Source organism: Peromyscus eremicus, chromosome 6 (genome assembly GCF_949786415.1).
Source record: "Peromyscus eremicus chromosome 6, PerEre_H2_v1, whole genome shotgun sequence".
Taxonomy (NCBI): domain Eukaryota; kingdom Metazoa; phylum Chordata; class Mammalia; order Rodentia; family Cricetidae; genus Peromyscus; species Peromyscus eremicus.
In genome coordinates this window covers 99204008-99224278 of record NC_081421.1, presented here as the reverse complement: position 1 = coordinate 99224278, position 20271 = coordinate 99204008, and the positions used below count along the sequence as shown (strand labels likewise).

At 41.2% G+C, this 20271-nt stretch overlaps 1 long non-coding RNA gene across 1 annotated transcript; it reads left to right on the top strand.

Moving 5' to 3' along the window:
• Nucleotides 1-12937: 12937 nt before the first annotated feature.
• On the top strand, nucleotides 12938-14621 carry LOC131912700 (uncharacterized). Its single transcript, XR_009379686.1, has 2 exons — nucleotides 12938-13365; nucleotides 14452-14621. It is a non-coding gene; the product is annotated as an uncharacterized LOC131912700 (long non-coding RNA).
• Nucleotides 14622-20271: the final 5650 nt, after the last annotated feature.

The window sequence follows — 20271 nt, the reverse complement described above, 5'->3', positions numbered from 1 at the left end:
GAATAGCTGCTCTGAGTGTGGGCAGGACCATCCCATGGACTGAGGGTCTCTGAATGAATTTAAAAGAGAAAGGAAGTTTAGTACCAGCACTTATCCTTACTGTGGCTACAGTGTGATAAGTTGCCCCACGCTCCTCCCACTGTGATGCCCCTGCGATGATGGAATCACCCTCAATCTGTGAGCCAACATGAACTTCCCCTTCCTTAAGTTGCCCTGTGTCAGGTATTAGGTCACATGAATGAGAAAGGTAATAACACAAACATGGTCCAGCTGAGCAACAGTAAGGCAGTTGTCCAAAAATGGACTTCTGAAACTAGATCAGTCTTATGAGACCCCAGGGCATGGAGGAGACTCATAATCATCTGCTGCATAGTAGGCCAAGAATGCTTGCTACATAGTAGGCCAAGAATGCTGCTTATGAACACTCACTTATTCACAGGAAATGCTATACTTAACATAAGAGATGTCTAGTCACCTTTAAGTTCTCTGTTTCTGTGGTCTCTGAGGCCACTATCATAAAAAACACTCTACTTCAGATAATAAAACATTCCCAGAGCTCAGATGGACAGTACCAGAGTAATTCCACTTGATGACATGGCCACCCATTAAGTTGTCTCTAAAGCACAGAGCACATTGCCTGATCCTTTAAGGAAACAAATAAGCAAACAAAATCCAGCTGAAACATGGCACCTGGCAGGAAAAGTAGCGGCTCAAAATCCCCAAGACCAAGTTCTCAGCACAAAGTAGGTTTATTTAACCAGAGGGACAGATGGCAGGGAATAAGAGACAACCACAGGAGATAGAAGATGAGAGAGAAGGGAAAGGGAACAAGAAAGAGGGGAAAAGGGTATCTGTCCCAAGGGACAAAGGACTGCCTCTGGATAGAGAAGAGACAGACATAGCACATAGGAAGATGATGGTTTATAAAGGTACAGGGGAAACCCTCTGTTAGGATGAGATGTTTAATTTTAATTGAGTATGTTAATTAGGTGAGCAAAAGGGGCTTTTGATTGCTTTACTTTAATACTTTGATAGCTGGACCTTGGTAGTCAGCCTCAGGAGGAGGGATTATCCAAATAAGAAAATAGACCCCAGGGACTTGCTTCAGGAAGTGGCATACTTCTTCCAAAAATGTCACACATCCTAATCCTTCCCAAACAGTTCCACCAACTGGGACCAAGTATTCAACATATAAACCTATTGGGGCCACTCTCCTTTAAACCACCACAGCACCCATTTTTAGATTGGCCTGGAATGGGATTCAGAATGTGGCAGACACATTCTGTATAAAGAAATAAACTCAAGTTATGTACACTTGCGATGGAAATGTTGATGGAAAGGTGACTGGAGAAGACCTCTGTAGAAGTTGAAGTTTCAGGAATGCCTTGAAGGATCTCAAGTTGTGTAAAGGCAAAAGACAACAGTTCTCTAAGTGGACTTAAGGCCTGCTCAACAAGAAGGAAACTATGCCTGGTACTAGAAAACTAGCTAAGTACTCAGTGAAACCATGGCTTTTGGAGGAGCGTCTACAACCACTAATTTACTAAACCAGCAGAATCCCTAACAACATTCTATAAACAATTGTCTTTACACCCATAGACAAGTGCAGTCTTTGTCCTTTACCAAGGACATTTTTCTTTACAACAGAGACTACAGAAATCTACAATCAATCAAAATGCAGAGTTGTAGAACCCAGTTCCAATGGATACATCTACAAAACGCTCCCACACATAAGGGTTAGGGAATGTTAGAAGAGGGTGTAGAAAGATTGTAAGAGCCAGGGAGAACAGGAAATCTGTTGTGAGGTTGTGTCTCCTAGAAACATCAAAAGCTACACCCATGAAGTCTCATGAATGTGACTGCCCAACTGTGAGCTGAACAAGGAGGACACCAATGAAAATGCCAAACAGCATAATGAAAAAAAAAAATCTCATGAACCTCAACCATACACAACGAACTACAGACAACCAAGTAAAGCTAAGAGCAGGAGAGGTGATTCTCCCCAGGGAAAAAGACATCTATTGGTTGTCCAGTGCCAATCAGCCCCAAAATCAGGTCATACATAGGGATATATATATATGTGTGTGTGTGTGTGTGTGTGTGTGTGTGTGTATACACAAATACATACATGCATGTAATAGTAGTTAGTGAAAAAAGGGGCCATGACTTTAAAGGAGATCAGGGAGGGGTGTATGGGAGGGTTTGAAGGGAGGAAAGGGAAGGGGAAACATTGTAATTAAATTACAATCTCAAAAATAAACAAAAAAGAATTAGTAAAACAATTCTAATAGTATCATATGATTTAGGCCAGTTTTTCATTTGCAAATAAGGATAAAAAATAAATTATAGGTTTGCTGTTGTAACTAAACCTGGTTTGTTTGAAGTGTCTTACACATTGTTATATGGTGAGTGCACAATAAATATGATAGCTAACAGATAAGGCTGAGGGAACTGGAGCAGACAAATGCAGAAGTGGAGGGATAACTGACTGCACAGTCCACTGAGCGGGGGAGTACCTGACGACATTGTTTGGGGTGGGTAACAAAATACAAAGTAATAATGTCATCATTATATAAGAAGTACTTCAAATGTTTGAAGTAAGGGTGCACATAATGTAAAATCATAATTAAATTGTCTTTCATGTTTACCAATTTTAAGACAATATTTCTAAAGTGGCTTTAGAGTATATCATTGTTCAACGATTTTGAATCCAAACGCTACTAAAAATATTAGCTATTGTTGGCAAAGTATGCACTGCGCATAACACTGTGGTATATATGTACCTTTTGCTTTAAACCTTAGCAAAAAAAAAAATCTCTGAATCCCATACAATTGACATAAAGGGAGAAAAGAATGAAGCCCAGAGAGGTTAAGAGCCACATAAGGAAAGTGAAGAGCTGTGGAATGCTGAAGCCAGCACACTTACGGACCTCATAGATCTATCGGCATTGTTCCTTTTTAGGGTTACCACACTCTCACCTTTGACTCTTGTTGGACTGCTGTCCTCTCAAAATAAAGCATCTTGAGTTAAGGATTGAACATCAGGCCCTAGATTCTAGACAACCACCTGGTGAGTGAGTAAATAAGTGCCTGTCCAGCTCACTGAAAGCTGGTTAGGGTCGATTCTAGAAGACAAGCATAGAGTTCTCATCTTCGTACTGAGTAGTGCAGTTAGAACAGGTTTCAGACTTTCTTCTGGTCTGATTAATAACGTATTACACCCTTAAACTGGAAGCTAAGCAAGCATTTAAATTTGTGTGCCTTGTATTTGCCCATTAGGAAAAAAAATATGCTTCTCAGAAGTCAATTTGCATTTTTCTGGACCAAATAAGCTAACTATCTACTTTTTGGATAATATTTTCCATTAAAAGGGAAAAATTATTATGTAGAGTTGAACTATATTTAGAGTCCCTTGAGGTCTAGCTGACCCAGACTCGTCGTGGCCCCCTTCAAGGAAAGTTTGAAGTACAAAACAAAGGTAGAAACATGGAACAAAATTAATAACTGAATTAAAAGGACAATCAATAAGGCTGAAAAGACTAGAAACACTCCAGATGATTCCAGCGGGTTTTCGTCCAGCTGACTGATGTTGATTGTCTGGCCTCACACTAGCGTGCCAAGAGCAGAATATATTGTCATTCGGCTGATATGTGGAAACTGATACTATCTATTACCCAGCACTGTAGGTAATCCTAAATGACTTGTCATTTAAAATAGGAAAGACCATAAGGCAATTTGATTTTTTCCAGGAGATTTACAACCCAAATAGCCCTTTTCTTTGGTTCAGCACACACAATAGGAGGCTTAAGATAGTTCGTAATGGTAAGAAGTACATTTAAAAAAAAAAATACCCAGCCTAGGACAATAAAATTGTCAAGAATAATCCACGTAGATAAATATTCAGTGTCAGGACAGGGGTTGTGTGATTGCCAAAGATATTATTTCTGCATCTTCCGTATTCTGTGTAATTGTAGTAAGCAGCTGATTCACGTGTGAGGTCTGACTGCTGGGTTCTGACTGTTTCGAAGTCCCGTTACCACTCTTGTCCTCACCTGGGTAAGCTAGGAAAAGTCCGGAAGGTGAGCTGGTGCATACAGACTGCACAATCCCTGGTCCATGGGTAAGGCCCCTCCCCTGCTCCCATCTCCTAACTACAGTAAAACATGAACAAGATTACTTTTCCACCTTCTCAGGGTATTTACGGACCTGCCTCAGCTACCTTATGCTCTGCAGAAAGCCTCATCATGTAAATAAAAAGCCACCGTCCCTTCTTGTCATAAGGGATGTCAACAGCCAACTTAGGGAAGGGTTCCTCTACCTCTGTGACATACATACAGCTGTGAGGCATATGTGTGTGTGTATTTGTATGTTTATAAACTTAAAAGTACACATTGAACCATGAAGTTTAAAAAAGAAAGCACATGAACTGAATAGAGTATAAAAGATACTGATGAACCTTATCAACATATACTATCTCTCCTTCTCCCAAGCTCACTCTGTCTGTCTGTGTGTGTGTGTGTGTGTGTGTGTGTGTGTGCACTGTAACTTAAGCCCAGAGCTCTGGGCAGACAAAACAAGCATGCTACCATTGAGCTACATCCCCAACTTCCCAAGATATTTTTCAAAAATAATTTTATTTCAACTTACGGTATAGATTAAAATGCTGCTACTCTCAAATAACTTTTAACTTGTAAATGTACAGTACAAATAACCAATGGATAGGATAAGAAGACCTTTATCAGATTATATGATGAAAATTAAAAATTCCCCCAACAGCTGTTTGTCAAGCATTGTTCTGAACTGGACTCCTAGGAGAATGGCAACTTCCTTCATCCTCATGACAGCCTATTCAGGGAACTCTTGCAGGGTCCCATTTTACAGATGGAGAAACTAAACTAAAGCATAAAGGAGTGAAGTGAAGTGCCCAAGCCACAAAGCTGGTGGGTGAGAATAGCAAAGACCTAGGAAACAGGCTTCCAGACCATTTGGCCACAATATCCCATCAGCTACCTCTTCAACGACGTTAAATAACACAAAATTGTGTCGTAATCATGGTTTTTACTACGTGCATTACCTACCGAAATTATATAAGTATTTTAAGATTTTAATTTTTTTAAGCCCTAAACTGCAACATGCTCCAGGCTGACAGTATTGACGATCAAACTTACATAGCATCTATTTTTTTTCTCCTTCCTAACAATGGCTTGGTTTCCCTTCATACAGACGTCTTCCCCGCCCCTCCGCCCCTCCCCCATGTAGCCCATATGTGTGTACACACTAAACACATCTCATCCTCACAGAGTGAATCTAATTGGCTTGAAGATAATCTCAATGCATCTGTCACAGTGATTGGTTTAGGAACACAGCAAGTCAATCATCGTGTGGCCCTGCCCCGGTTCGAGGATTAGTACAGGAATGGACATGTGATATGCTTTAGACACCTGGAGTACAAAGAAAGGTCACATAGAACTCCTGGGAAATAATTTTTCTCACTTTTAATTTAAGAATAAAGCCACCAGGAAAAGAGTTTTCACTTTCTCTGAAAGTCATGAAATGGAACTGTGAGGCTTAGAGTAACTATAGTCAGTCTGCGTACGAAGCAAGCCAGAGGGAAGATGGACCCAATGCACGGAGGAGACGCCAGCTGAACAAACAGAAAACCTGCCTGAGCCTCTGGATTAAGCCTGCCTCAAGCTGCCCCCGCTGAATGTTCAAGCACAGCACGGATGCTAACGCTGTTTGCTGTCTAAACTAGTTTTTCTTTCTTTTTCTGTTGCTTGCAGTCCTAACACGTTATCTAAAGTCAGCCGGCCTCTAGTGAGTTTACAACGGTCTATCCTTTCCACAGACATCCACCTGTACAGAGAGGGCGCTGAGGCTCCTGGCTGCCGTGTTGAGAAGGACATCAATATACTTTCCCTGGGGAACTGTGCCTGTCAGCCTGCATTTTCACTTCTGGAAATGATATTTACTGCCTTTTCACACTATGCCTCGTCACAGGTCACCCGGGACTTTTTTCAGGGTACCATGTTGTTGTGGAGTTTTGCTGAAAGACGTTACCATACCTCCATGAGACAGGGTTGAGTGTTTCATTCCTTAGGCCCCTGTGACAAGGACTGTGGGATCATATGGAAAAATCACCAAAGGATGAAACAATGACAATCTCACAGCCAAAGGAAGGGTAGACTAAGGATGCTGCTCACAGCCTAGCATGCAAGGGGCACCGGGTACAATCACCTTTTGCCACATGTAAGAACAAAGTATCTAACAGCTGGTACATGGCTGACTAAAACTATTCCAGACACACCAAGGAATATTATAAAAGGGTTTTTTTTTTCAATGAAAATCTAGACTATTAAGATAATTTAGCTACTATATTGGGAAAAAATACAAAAACTTGTGTGTAACTTGTGTTATAAATTCCTTTCAATAGTCACAAACCAGACATTTTTTTTTAACTGAAGCAAATAAAAACATTTTTTAAAGCACCAGAAATACATTAATAATCTTTGTGGTGAGGATATAGATATTTTCCTATTTTTCCACTGTTTTAATGGACACAAATTATTTTATAAGAGAACTTTAGTGTTGCAGGAATGCTGTAAGCTATTTCTCTTGACCTCGTATCTAAATTGGCATGTTTACTTGAAATCTACACAGACAAAGAAGTTGTCAAGAGAGCAGTTAGTATTGCATTACTTAAAGATTTCTATATCTATTTTCCCAAAGGTTTCCTGAGCCAAAGGAGACGTCTGGTATCCAAAATAAGACCTCACACCCCATAAAATTTAAATATTGTCCCTTGGGTGCTGAGAAACAAAAGACCACTGGTCAGGTCTTCTAGGTCACTTGGCAATCTTTCAGTCTCCTCCAAAGCAATAAAACCATGCAAGAAATTATACATCTGGAGAGGGAAAAAAAAAAAACAGAACTGTGAATCAGCCTGCCTTAACCATGCTATGCAAGAGGAATAAAGAAACAAGGCAAGTAATTAGGTAACACCAGGTTCGGATCTGTGTATACCTTCCTGAAAGCAAATGTTCAACGTGTAGGGGAGGTGAGAAGAAACCAACATGGAAAGAGAAGGAAACTGAAAGATGGATGCCCAAAATGTGTACCTAGAAACACAAACAGAAAGCCAGATTGTGAGCAGACATAAAAGGGTTAATGGGAAGGACAGAAAGAAAACGAACAGGGGAAAAAATGAGAAAGGATATTCCCAGCAGTGTCCAAGCGAGGGATGGAAATCTCAGCCCCCAGCAAGAAGGTACATGACAGATGTGTGCCACCAAGATAAATCATCTCTCCTAGATCTTCTGCAGGAGCAAATTTTCCAGAGATTTAGATTTGGTAAACAGACCAGGCTGGATCACAGTGAGGAACTTCTAGGGGATTTGAGATGCCAAACACACAGAAGCCAAGGTTTGCCCGTAGTGTTGAAAATAACACCAGTCGCGGTCTTTTGGAATGGGGCTTACTTCAAATAATTGTGGTTCATAGAGGCCTTTCTTAAAAACCCAAGACAATGCATTAGTTGTTTTTTTTCTTAGCTGTTAGATATAACAACAACAATTTGTACATGATTTCTACAGTTGAGTTCATATTCGCTCAGGCTTGAAAACTCTGTGTTGTGTCTCTACACATTCATAGTGATTGTTCATGTGTTCACATTTGGAATTTGAAAACAGCTCTATGTGTATCACACTACCAAAAAGAGTGTCAGAATGAAAAAAAACACATTTGAAAATAGTTAATATTTTCTAACTTTAAAAATTAAGATTCTTTAAAAACAAATGAAAGTAAATTATGTTGCTTTATTCATTTTCAGACCCAGACAGACCATCAACAAAGTTGGTTAAAGGCCTAACTAGATCCAGGATAACCCATTTATCAGAATCTGACCTGTTTTCTATATCTTTGGTGTGAATCCCCACAGGTTTGAGATCCAGAGAGCAGTGCCTTCCTCAGGTGATAGTTTGAAGAACTACATTTAAAAAAAGTCACGTCCAATACCCAGCATCCCGTCTGACACATTGACAGTATTCAGCAACTCCACTGATCATTCTCAAGCTGACTGCGTTCTTATCAAGATCATTGTCATAATTATTGACAATGTTTTTATCAATCGACTGAAATTTTACAAAGAAAACATCATATCATAATTGCTCACTATATTTCAGATATATCAGGTCCCTGAACTTGTGTGGACAGCACCTAGAATGCAGTTCCTGTCCCTCCTGTTGCCCCTTTGCCTGGCTAGCTCCCATGCCCTCCTCACTCTGACTGAAAGTCTTCTTCCTAGAAATGAGTCCTCATTGGTCCGGAAGATTGGAGTTGAGACCTAGAAACATGCTTTTCTCCTCTGCTTTGTGCTTCTTTTCCGGTTGCTGTAACCAAACAATTAACACGAAGTAACACAGGACAGAGGGTTTATTTTGACTTACAGTCTTCCAGGAGTCACTCCAACTTTGTGGGGCATGCACACACAAGAGTATGAGGTGGCTGTTCAGTTGCATCCATGGGGAGGAAGCAGGGATTAGATGGGAAAGGGGACTTGTCCATAACATCTCAAGGCCCTGTTCTGAGTGAACAACTAAAGGTTTCACAACCTTCCCAAACAATGCCACCACTGGGGAATGACATGTTCAAACACATGAGCCTGTGGGTGCCATTCCACATTCAAACTACAACACTGTTGTCAATACATTCTACAACGCTTGTATGCCTATCTTATTGATCTTTATTTCCCCTGATTTCACACATACAAACATTCAAACACAGGCTTAAGCACATGATTTTAACTTCATGAAAATAAAGAAAAAATAAATCTCATTGGCCTTCATTTATAGCACAAATGTATAGCCAAAGGACTTAGTTCCTATTAAATGTACATTTTGATGAACAAAAGATCCTTGGCAAATAACCAATGAGAGGATTAGAAACCTGAAGCTGGAGAGACACCACCGTGGTTTAGAGCACTCTTTTCCCTTTCAGAGGACCTGGGTTCAATTCCCACCACTGACATGGTGGTCCACACCTGTTTGTAACTCTGGTCCCAGTGGATCTGATGCCCCTTATGAACTCTTCTACAAACATATGGTACACAGATATACAGGCAGGCAAAACACCCATACACATAAAAATAAAATTAAAAAATTTTGAAGAAGTTTAGAAAATCTACGTGCCATGCTAAACCATAAACTATTAATTTTATAATAATCAGAGGCATCCCACAACTAATGATATCTTAAACTCACTCAAGAGTTGCCAAGATTTTCCTGGCAAAAAGAACTTGACAATAAAGAAGTGAACTTGACATACTTCTGTAGATCTTTGAAGTAATCAGCTGAAGAAAGCAATTTAATCCAATGACCTCAAGCAAATTTATGTGAACGTTCTCCTTCTTCCCTGAGCTCAGCTATTTCAGACGGTCCTCGCTTAGAATTCATGTCTATGAGGAGAGCGATAGAAAGAGATAATAAGAACTGTACTGCGAATTTTAACTAAGAGACATATGAGGGCCTCCGATGTGTTCTGTGCATAGATCAAAGGAAATGAAGCAGCCTGACATGCAAATGACAAGGAATGTAACATTCATCTGCCTCCTGCTGCCAAATTCACCAACAAAAGACATCTATTCACAACTCTCTCACTTACTTTTAAATCTGAGTTAGGCTGTGATTAAATATAAATATGTGTATCTTTACTTTACAACTGATACGAACTTCTGAATTTGAGATAAACCAAGCATGCCAGATGATATCACAACTTCATGATTAATTTAGTCTTTTGAAATAATGCAGTTTCTCTGAGAGCACATGCACAGCACATCTATCAAACAGACAAGATGATTTGTATGTGACTTCTAAACTTCCACCCCACAGAATCTAATTGTTTTTCCTTTCGGCAGAAGCTTTCTGAACACCTGTTGAAGTTATTACTGTCCTGTCCTTTGGGGACTTCGGGTAGATCAGCTCCCTCGCACACTGCATTTTTTTTTCAATATTCACCAGGAACATCATAGAATTATGACTGCACAATCAGTGCCATTTAACAGGTGGCTGGGTTGGTTTCACCACCCCATCTTCCCCAACCCAAGAACAGCACACTAGGCTTCTTTTTATCTTTCCATTCATTTCTTCTCCTTTCCTTTCCTTTATGCAAATATTTAAAGGCTAGTCAGTACTTAACATGTTTTCTGCACAGAACACAAACTTTGCATGGAATAAAGGGGGGGGGCTTTTCCTTCTCAAAACTGATAAAGATGAGTGAGAACTTATATGCCAGTGTCAATCATTCCATAATATAATGAGCCAGTAAAAAAAAAAAAATCACAAGAAAGTGATGTATACTAAATCATTCAATGGATATTGTGACCATTTTCCTTTGAAAATCAAGAAAGGTTTTTTTTGTTTTGGTTTGGTTTGGTTTTTCTCAAGACAGGGTTTCTCTGTGTAGCTTTGCGCCTTTCCTGGATCTCGCTCTGTAGACCAGGCTGGCCTCAAACTCACAGAGATCCTCCTGGCTCTGCCTCCCGAGTGCTGGAATTAAAGGCGTGCACCACCATCGCCCAGCAAAAATCAAGAAAGTCTTAACGTGTGTGTGTATACAGCGTGCCTGTGCAATGTGGCTCTCCTTCGCCAAGGTAATGCTTGGAGTAGCTTTGAGGCTGTATGTGTGAGAAATTTTTTATTTTTTGTTTGATGAGGTCGAGGCCCCTAGAAGAAAACCTACTATTACCACTTTCCTAAACCAGAATAAATTTCTAACTGCATTCTAAATATAGATACTTATACCCACACATAAGTGTAATTCTCACTCCTTATCAAAGAAACTTCATTTTTTCAGCAGAGACTGTTACAGAAACCCACAGCTGGTCAAAATGAAAAGAACAACTAACCATAAGGTGTCCAGCCCCAGTTAATACCACACAATCATTACATCCAAGGCTCATGGAACAGCATGGAACTAGGGGAGGAAAGACTGTAAGATCCAGAGGACTAGGATATCAGCTAAGAAACAGTGTTTTTTATATGTTAAACCTAGAAACTGCATCCATGAGATTTCAACAATCTGGTCACCTAAACAAGGTTAGTACAATGACAATACCAGTTGGTATGCCCAAATGGATGAAGGAAATCTCACAAGTCCCCACCCTTAGATTAAGGGCTATGGATAAGTAATGGCAGCTGAGAGAGACAAGGACTTCTCCATGGGCAATGCCCCTGATGGGGTTATCCAATCCCAAGTGATCAGCCCTAAACACTTATACATGTAAGTAACACTAAACGATGTCAACAGGATATATGTATACTTATATACCTACTTGTTTTTATATATAAGAATATATGTGTGTATACACACACACTGCAAGAAGAAGAGATCAAGGTCATGAATTTGAGAAAGAATGGAGGGAAACAGAAGGAGCTGGAGGGGGATAGAAATGATGTAAATACAGTATTAATATATGTAATTATTTGTCTTAATTAGGGTTTCTGTTAGTTAGGATTCTGAAGAGACACTGTGATGAGACAACATGGCAGCTCTTATAAAGGAAAAACATTTCATTGGGGTGGCTTACATTTTCAAGGTTTAGTCCATTGTCATCATGATGCATGATACATGGTATCGTGTGGGCAGACATGGTACTGGAGAAGTAGTCGAGTGTCCTACATCTTGAAGTCAACAGAAAATGAATGAGATGCTGGGCAGTATTTTGAGCATATATGAGACTTCAAAGCCCACCTCTGCAGTGACACACTTCTTCCAACAAGACCACTACTCCAACAAGGCCACACCACCTAGTAGTGCCACTCCCTTTGGCGGCCATTTTCTTCCAAACCACCACGTTATTAAATTTTTTTAATTAAAAACATCCTTTTGAAATATGCAATGAGAGTCTTGAATTTGATGGTCCTCCGCAAAGCTGTTGATTGTCCCCCATCCTTCCTGCCATGCATTCTCAGCCAGAGACAAAATCTTAAATTCTAAGACTATGGTTCCTTTTCTTAATAAGACTAAGACTTCCTGCTTCAGGATTCTAGTAGGAATCAAATTTACTCCAAATCAATCAGTGGAAAATGCCTACTAAAATAATACAGACTTAAAACAAAACAGAGAGAAAGAATCATATGATTCCTAGTGACTGCAGTAACAGGAACCCATTCCTATCTCTGGTACAGAGAGAGCAAGGGAAGAAGTCCTGGAAATCAGGGAGACTTGATGCTGGGAAGGAGCGACTAGGGACCACAAGTGCTGCCTCAGAGACACAATAGGAGCAATAATCAACTGGAGAGAAGCAATGTTAACTAAGAAATAATGTAATCAGAGTAAAAACATGGTTCACATATTCCTTTGGTTGTAACACCGAGTACTGCTTCAACCAAAAAGTGGAGAGGTGATGAGTTTGGAGACAGGGATGTGGCCTCATGCTGTCTCCAAATTCTAACCGACCAAAGGAATAACCGCAAGTGGTTCAGTGACACTGTTTTTAAAAATACAAGTGAATAGTGGAGCAAATTAAAAGAATTGGTAACAGATGGCCCTGCAAGGTGAGACTTGGGCAAATTTTGGATAAGGCCAGACATTTGTTAAAGGTTTACAGTATTAGTCCATTTCTGAGTGTGTGTGTGTGTGTGTGTGTGTGTGTGTGTGTGTGTGTGTGTGTGTAATATAGGCTTTATACATTGGAGACTAGATGTTAAATCAAAAGTTAATCACCTATGAAATACAATGTGTTTCTATGAGTAGAGCCGAACAAAGAGAAACCAAGTAATTAGAACTTCACATTGTATCTGAGAGGAAACCATTTAACCCACACAGAACAGGCCCACAGATTTGAATGCCTGGTCACCAGTGAGTGTCACTATTAGAAGGTGTGGCCTTGTTAGAGTAGGTGTGGCTTTGTTGGAGGAAGTGTGTCACTGGGGGTGGGCTTTGAGGTTTCAGAAGCCCAGTGGCTCTCTGTTTTTCTGCTGCCCGTGGGTCCAGATGTAGAACTTTCACCTCCTTTCCAGCACCATGTCGGCCTGCATGCTGCCATGCTTCCCGCCATGATGATAAGGGACTAAACCTCTGAACTGTAAGCCAACCCTAACCAAATGTTTTCCTTTGTAAGAGCTGCCATGGTCATGGTGTCTTCACAGCAACAGAACACTGACTAAGACAACAGGTAAGTTCCTTTGGGTCCATGTGTTCAGAGCAGGAAGAAGTGTATGTCACCTAGGCCAAGCATTCAGTTGCAAAGCCAAGCCACTCAGTGCTCTTTTCCATCAAGCATTGTGACATCAGTGGTCAAAACACTGTTCTCTCTCACCATCTGGACTCTGGGTGACTACAATGTTCAGCAGCCCCACAACTGCCATGGTATGTGAAGGAGCTACAAACGTTTTTCCCTGGTTCACTCATTATTTGTTGCTAGCCTAATCTAACTAGTCAAGTAATTGATTCTAACGTACGTAGGGAAGACAACTCATTGTTTGGCAAGCAGCACTTTAGTCTTTATCTTTTTCTCTCTATCTTTCCTTTTGAAAGATCTGGTCTAAAACAGTTATTTGGCAATAGGCACTGAAATGAAGCTGGCATGGGCATTTACATACTGATGACTATCTACAGAAACTGAGCTGGAAAGGAAAGTGAGGTAAACTCTACGCGTGTCCAACCTGGTGAGGAGTAGAGGCGAGGCCATCATGCTCACAGAATAAAGAAACAGAGTAGGTGACTGATAATGGTACGGCTCCTTTGAGTTGGCTATTCTTCTGCCTTTCTTTATTCATTTTTTTTTAAGGAAAGTCATTATTGTCTTGGCAAGGCTGGTTACCATTTGAGCTACTTTGAATAGATTTTTTTTTCCTTATAACAAAAACAGTGGTGGTTGAAATTGTGTCTCAGAATACAGCAAGGCATATGGTGCCTGGTGACATTACAGTCACCCTTTGCAGAGGAGAACAGGGGAGAGATTAAAGGGATAATTCCTTACTGCACAGTCCAACAGTTAAGCCCAACAGTTGCCAGTGACCAACTCAGCAATCCCACAGGGAAGCCTGATGAACACAGTGTGTCACAATGACTATTCCTAGTCTATGTAATGGAATGGGACGCTGCTCCTCCTCTGAGCAAAACAAAGGCTCAGATCTATGTAGTAAAAATATCTACATAAAATATGTCATCGGTGAAAAATGTTTACATGCTGAGATCTTAACCCAAGGAGAATGTACATTAGGCCCAGCACAGCTCATCTGGTATGTACAAGTGCCACAGGGAAGACCTGAACACCTGCATGAGTATTTGATTACTTAACCAGGCCTTTTGTCTTTTCTGTCAAATCCTTCTGTTAGAAATCCCTCGTTCTGACACAATAACAAGAGAACCAGTTTTTCCAATGAATGTTTTTTAGTTTCATGGAGCAAGCCAGGACTCATATTTGATGTGTGTTTCGCCATCTTCTTTCAGGAGACTGTAATTACTGCAGCCATTCACTCAGAAGAGGGTTTGCCCCTGCAACTTTCACTGATTTGTGTAACTAGCAGTGAAATGAGATTTACATTCCTTTCTCCCAAGGTGGTCTTCTCTAAAAACCACAGCAAAATGATCATCTGTAAACTGAGCTCATGGTAAGCAAAGTTCAGAGCCTTCCTCTCTGAAGTGGAAGGTCTAATCCCATCGTCTTGATTGCTCTCCTAATTACGGGCTCCAGTCACAGCCACAGTGCCCAGCAATGGCAAGAAGTCTGTGACTACTCACCACACCCCATCCCCATCAATAGGCTCCTGTTTAAACCCAATGCAGAACTGACTCAAATCCATGCTCTTGCAAGGATTGACATTTTCACTTAAGTCAGAGCTTCAACACCTACCTCATCTGTCCCCTTTCTCCCCATGATACCTTTCTTATATTGTGTCTCCAGAAAAATGGGCTTTTTTTTTCCTCAATAAAAGGAAAAACTACTCCTAAAGACTAGATAAACTCCTATGAATAGACTCTGAGGAATAACAAAGCAACCCAGCTCTTAAAGCCACCAGGTCTTTTGCTTTCTCTGCTCAGTTTCCTAAAAGTAACATGACTGGAAACAAAGAGTAGACAACAGGTCAATTCCCATCCATTTGGTTGGAGAGGTAGCAGAGGCAGTTGCGGGAAGAGTACCGGAGTGATACAGTGAAAGGGAAGATACAGGGAAGTATTTCCAAGAGGAAATCCCCAAAAGCCCAAGAGGTCATCCCAGAAGACCTCAGCTGTAGAAACCACTGGTCTCCTTCTGTCAACACTCTTCCATCTCAGCATTTGAAGGAAAAACCCAACGTCTCCCCAAAGACATCCCTCTGTCCAAGGCACTGTTCCCTGAAAGAACCCAGGAAAGTTTTATTAGAAACAAAGGGTAGGGCACAGTGCTTTGTAATTCAATAGCAGCTCCTACTCCATTTGCTTAAAATGCTTTGCAAATGCAGTGTCTCGCTGAGATCCTTTGCGGGGAACCATGAAAACAAATGAGGCATGAGCCTATCAGCCTGCAAGGCCACAGAAACCAAAGGAGGAGCCCGAGATGCTCACTGTGAACTGACCCTCTGGCATCTGTGAGATGCAGCCAGTGACCCCCCACATCCAAACACCCCTCAGCCTCTAGGAACGAGGTAGCCCATCTTTCCTTGGAGACGATCCAAAGTCTGCTAAGAGGAGTATGCTCAGTGAGAGATGTGGCAGGAGAGAGAGGGTACATCCGCACCTGCTGCTGCCGCAGCAACAGCAGCAGCAGCAGCAGCAGCAGCAGCACCAACAGCAGCAGCCCCAGCAGCAGCAGCAGCAGCAGCAGCAGCAGCAGCCCCAGCAGCAGCAGCAGCAGCAGCAACAGCAGCAGCAGCAGCAGCAGCACCAACAGCAGCAGCAGCAGCAGCACCAACAGCAAACTCACCTCCTCCTAAAGTTCAACATTGTGATGCTAACTCATAAGGAAACTCAGTTTCTCTAACTACTGACAGAGACAAGAAATTACCTGCCTGCTCACTTGTTCACACACACACACACACACACACACGCACGCACGCACGCACGCACGCACGCACAAAGAGGCACCTTCTAATTTTCAATTTCTCCAGCTAGCCCTGTATATCTATCTACGATGGCTTCTGAGTGGGAAAACAAAAAGTACCGCAAACAGGCAAAAAGGGGTAGAAACTTAACAAATTTTCTAGTGTTAATAATGAAAAGGTCTTTCTGTCTTCATCCTGATGGGCTTCTACCCTCCTCTCTAGAAAGGATACTAAGCCATGTGGAGAGTGGCATTCCCAAGATGCCACACAGCAACAAGGACCAGCACCATCCCTCTGGAGAAGGCAACCATCTCCTTGTATCACAAGTTCCTTTTCTGAGCAGTTTTGTAGAGAAAGTGCTTCTCTGAGAATCAGCAACTAACTAAACCAGCCAGTATCGACTGAAATCAAACTCACCCAGTGAGGCATTTTTGAGAGATGGAGGTCCGTCTGACTCATTCTATTTCAAGGTCATTATCACCCAGGTACCTTCTCACATATGTGAGTGTATGTAGCTTGCCAGGGATGGTGGCTTGTAGCTGGAGAATTTTTCTCCAGCTCCCACCGCCAAGTCCCGCCAGTCCCGGAGCCCACTTATAAAATAAACACACAGACTCTTACATTATTTAAACTGCTTGACCATTAGCTCAGGCCTATCATTGTCTAGCTCTCACTCTTATATTCAGCCCATTTCTATTAATCTATACTTTGCCACGTGGCTTGTGGCTTACCGGTACTTTACATCTTCCTTGTCTTGGTGGTGGCTCCAGCCGGTCTCCCTTTCCTTCCTCCTTCCTCAATTTTCCTCTCTGCTTGTCCTGCCTATACTTCCTGCCTGGTCACTGGCCAATCAGTGCTTTATTTATATAGAGCGATATCCACAGCAGTGGCTCACACTTGTAAGCCCCTTACTTAGAAGCTGAGGCAAGGGATTGTGAGTTACAGGCTAGCATAAGCTAAATAGCAAAGATTCTGTCTCAAAAATACATATAAAATATATGTAAGAATATTTTAATATGTTATATGTTGTATATGTGTATATTTGTATATTATATACATACATAACATATGTATGTGTTATATTATACATTATACATATATAGAGATGTGTGTGTTTGTGTGTGTGTGTGTGTGTGTGTGTGTGTGTGTGTGTGTGTGTAGGTTGAACAACAGGCTATGCAGAAGCATATGATTTAATCTTGCTGGAAACACAGATTCTTGAAAACACTTTAGCAATTTATATTCTTAAACAAATGTTTCCAAACACTCGATAATGTACTTTTGAGTTAAGTTATTCCGAACATGATGCTTTGCTTACACATAAGGAAACTGAGGCACCAAAACAGATTACATCTATCACTACCCTTCACAGTTAAGAGTCTGCTGTTGACAATACTAAGAGACCACAAGGTCTGTCAGTTACAGTGTTAGATTAAACCTTCATGTTCTCCCAGGTCTATGCTTGATCAAGGAACCACCTTGTCATTCCCACAAAGTCATGGAGGTGGGGAAATCTTCTAAAATGTCACAGACTTTGAAGAAAGCCTATCTTTATTTGATTGGCTCTTTATCTCGGCCCTCCCTAGCTCAGATCAGCTGTCTGCATATTTGTATGTTTTGAGTATACTCAAGAGCATAGAACACAAAAATAAATCAGACCTTAATGATTATCAGTCTGAATGCCACTAGAACACAAAAGAAGCTGCCACAAGGAACAAGGGACATTAACATTCTTTCCTATGCTATGAGGAGAGCTGGTCTCAAGCTCTGCTCATCTGACCTTCTAGTAACATGGCAGCACACACAGAGAATGCAGAGACTCCTCTGACAATCTGGACCTACTAGTCCTGGCGAGCCAGCCCAAGGACCTTTCACCACTTGATCACCCTCCCCACAAACCCAGGGTCTGTAAATTTCTGTTTTACTATACTGCCCTAAATTCTTTCTAAAATAATCAAAAGAATAAATTAACAGCTGGGTAAATGGAAACAAGAAGAGTTAACTTTGACTTCAGGAAGCCCTGACACTGAATACCGGTCTCTGACATTTATCAGGTGGGTGACACTAAGCAAGTGACTTAGCCTCTCTCAGCTACTTAACCTCTCTGAGCCTAGATGCCTCGTCTGTTTAAAAATGAGCAGGACTGCCTCCCTCTTGAAATGATTAAAAGGGAATTCACAGAAAGCACCTGGTACAGAGCAGACATCTAGTCGTTTTAGCTGTTATGGTTTCTAATCAGCCCGAGTCACCAGTAAAACCGTTTTGTAGCAATGTCGTTTCAGAGAGCTAGCCTGGCTAGCTTCACCATATGCAGATGAAGCATTCTATTCGGACACTTTGGAGATAGTTTGCAGCTGCCACATTATTTTGGTTAGCATTAAATCGGAACTCAAGGATGGACAAAAGACCAGATGCAATGCAAGCGCTCTACATCTCCACGCAGAGCAAGGTGCCTTTCACCACCCCTGGAAGAAAAGATGGGGTCCAAGCTTTCCTTAATCTGATTCTCAGGGCCTTCTACGTGATTTAATGTAATAGCCAGGCTTTATATCCAGTTACTCTAAAGTATTTTTGTTTTGAGAAATTGAAAAGTACTCTGTTAGAATGTGTATTCCAAGATTCAGCCCGTTGACACCATGTGACATTGTACATGCTGAACTATAAATTCTCATGCCAGATGAGCGGTCTGAACCAGGTTGCCAGCTAAGTGCCTCTTTTCACCACATCAGGCACTGTGTGCATTAGAGATGGCTACAGCAGTGGACGGGGGAAACCCGGGAAGTAGGAGAGGAGGTAAACAAAAAAGTTATTGGCCTTAACTTGGAAATAAGTGATCCAAGTCAGGCATCTGAGTCCTAAAATTCTGTGTTCTTAGCACATAAGCACTCTATCACAGGCATCTTTTCATCTTGTTCCCACCCCTACATTGACATAAAATTCCCCTGTACTAAGCATTCAGTAATTGTCGGTGAGGATGCAAACAAATGAATGCATAAACATTTCTAAAGCCCAAACGCCATAGTCCAGTAGTCAAAGAACTGTCTCAGATTTTGTGTCTTGTCCACTTGAATTCCGTGTCATGGATGCACGGCAACCATGATAGGCACCTAGAAACATTTCCCGGGTGATCTCAGGAGGACTGGTCTCTGAAAACAGCAGCAGGGGTGATTGATCACCAGACGGAAAAAATGTTAAAATTTATTCTAGAAAGGAAAGTAAATGTCACTTTCTAGGCTTCCATTTCAAATAAAAAAAAAGGTAGGGGAATAATCAGCAAAATGCCAAGAAAATTAATTCAATGTGCATAGAAGATAGAATTCCAGTGGAACGGCAGACTTTAGAAGTCCGTATCGTCATATGGGAGAGAATCAACAGCCAGGGTCCAAGAACTTCTGTTTTAGTTTTTCACTTACTTTGGATGAAGCCACAAACTTTGCAAACCATATGACGAATACTTTCTGCTGGATATTTTTAATTTGATCTAATTGTTCTCGACAGTTCCTTATACCACGTTATGCATTATGCACATTAAAGATGGGCCATGAGTAGGGGAAACTATTCCAATGGGAATAGAAAACAGAAAAGTTTTTTTTTTCTTTAAATCTGAAATAAACTATCCCATGCCAAACTGTGTTGTTCTATGCATGAAAAGAGAAGCAAGGCTAGCAGGAATCACACTGCAGTTTGGTGGTGAAAGTTTGCGCTCTTGTTACCTTTGGAAAAATTCAACTAATTTCCACACCCTCGGTGCATTTTTTTTTACCTTTTACATTGTGTTATATTGGAGGCCACATTTTGCTTAAGTAGTGTTTCATTGAAGCTCCATTTAAGCAAGCTCATTGTGAGGTTATACTAAGCTGTCTGAATATGTTTATACTGTCAGGTTTTATCACATTTCCCACCTCATGCACTATCTCTCTAAAAGCAGTCCTGGCAGGTCCCCCGGGGCCTTCCTTCTCTCTGAGGAGCATTCCATATTACCAGTCCAAAGCCACTGCTCATGCTTTCTGAGTATCTTCAGGAACACTTACAAAATAACCTACATGTCCACTGAGCCCCAGCAATTAGAGGTCCCGGGTAACATTAACTTCCTGCTAATTGTCACATCAGAGACCAATAATGCATATATAATCAGCCGAATGTTCGGAATTCTGAAATGCATTCTCCAGTCTGTCAAATACTCTATTTTGGTTCATCCAGCATATGGTCTAGCCATATCTTGATATTGACCCCATAAAGGTCTCCTATT